Consider the following 1527-nt stretch of genomic DNA (forward strand, 5'->3'; position numbering starts at 1 on the left):
GATTAGTAAAAAAGTAATTTTTTACAGTGATAATTATTTTTTGGTCAAACATGAATTTTATAGGTAATGAATTGTGCACATCATTACCAAACTAGGACTCCTAACCTCATACTTTTGAGTAACTAATAAAAAGCCATACTGGAAGTACCAGATTATTTTTTAACAAATATAAACTATATGCTATGGACAAAGAATTAAGTTTCCTGACTTAACATTCAGTAAAATGTGTGCAAAACTTTGAAATGACCAAAAAAAAAAAAAAACAAAAAAAAAACAACACTGAATGTTCTGTCTCAGGCATCCTTCTGGATTATCTCCTGCTCTGATTTTCTTTGAGCTCCTTATAACTCTGTAAATGATAGGCAACTGAGAGCAATGAAAATGCCTCTCATCCATAAACATGCACATAAATTCTGTCCAGTGGAGGGACAATTGATTTCTTTCCCCACCCTCCTGGGAAAAGCCATTTTTGCATCTATTTGTCGATTCATTTTGGCATTCCTTATCTATCAAGCTATTGCTTTGAATTCTCCTTTGAACCAGTTGTAATATCTTACTGGTTCCTTCATTAGTTAATGAATTAAATAATTAAATAAAAACTTTGACACATTCATTTTACATTTGCATGAGAATCATGATTTTTACCTTTTAACAGTGTATATCCTTTAGCAGTACATTTGAAAAGACAAATCAATTCACTGATATTTGATCATTTAGTGCTAGGATATATTGTCAAGCATCTCAGGATGGTTTTGTTTTGTTTTGTTTAGCAATTCCAAAGCAATTTATCTCTTTACACATATTTTTGGTACTATTTCTTATTAAAGGGAAATAACTGTAATGACCACAAGATGAAATTTGAGGCATTGTTTGTCATAGAGAAACTTGGCAAAGAAACTGGAAGAAATGGTGAGGGAAGAGCAAGAGCAATAGAATGATAATAAATATTTTCTTCAGTAAAATAAAAAAATGACTTGAGCCAGATCCTTGGTCATAGATGAACAATGCCTCTAGCACCACAGAACCAATGAACAGGTTTAGTCGTAAGCAATCCTGGATGAATCCTTAGGGAAGGAGGGAGGAAGGGAAGAAAGAGGGAAGAATAGCCTTCAGCATCATCCCCTAGAAGCCAGCCCACCATTTCTGTTCTGTTTTACCCCTTCCAGATATTTCCTCTTCAAAAACAACCCCCTCCCATGAGTGCTGTCCCTTTAATGCTGTAGGAGAGAAAAAGTTTTCCTCCACTCTCTTAGGGTCCCTGGCTGGGCCTGGAAATTAACCTGACAAAGAGATTAAGAGGAGAAAAGTATGCAATTTTATTGAATTTTTACATGTACATGGGACCCTTCTTAAGAAAATGAAGGGCCAGAAAAAGTGACCAGAGACAGGAAACTCTTACACATTTTAGACAAAGAAACAATAAATTTGAAGAATTGCCAAGACAAAGGGGTTTGGGCTAGAGATAGTTAAGTGGTGTGGAATGAACCAAGAAGATAAGGGTGAGTTTAATAAGGTTTGTTTGTATAG

The sequence above is a fragment of the Camelus dromedarius genome, chromosome 2, assembly GCF_036321535.1.
Source record: "Camelus dromedarius isolate mCamDro1 chromosome 2, mCamDro1.pat, whole genome shotgun sequence".
NCBI lineage: Eukaryota > Metazoa > Chordata > Mammalia > Artiodactyla > Camelidae > Camelus > Camelus dromedarius.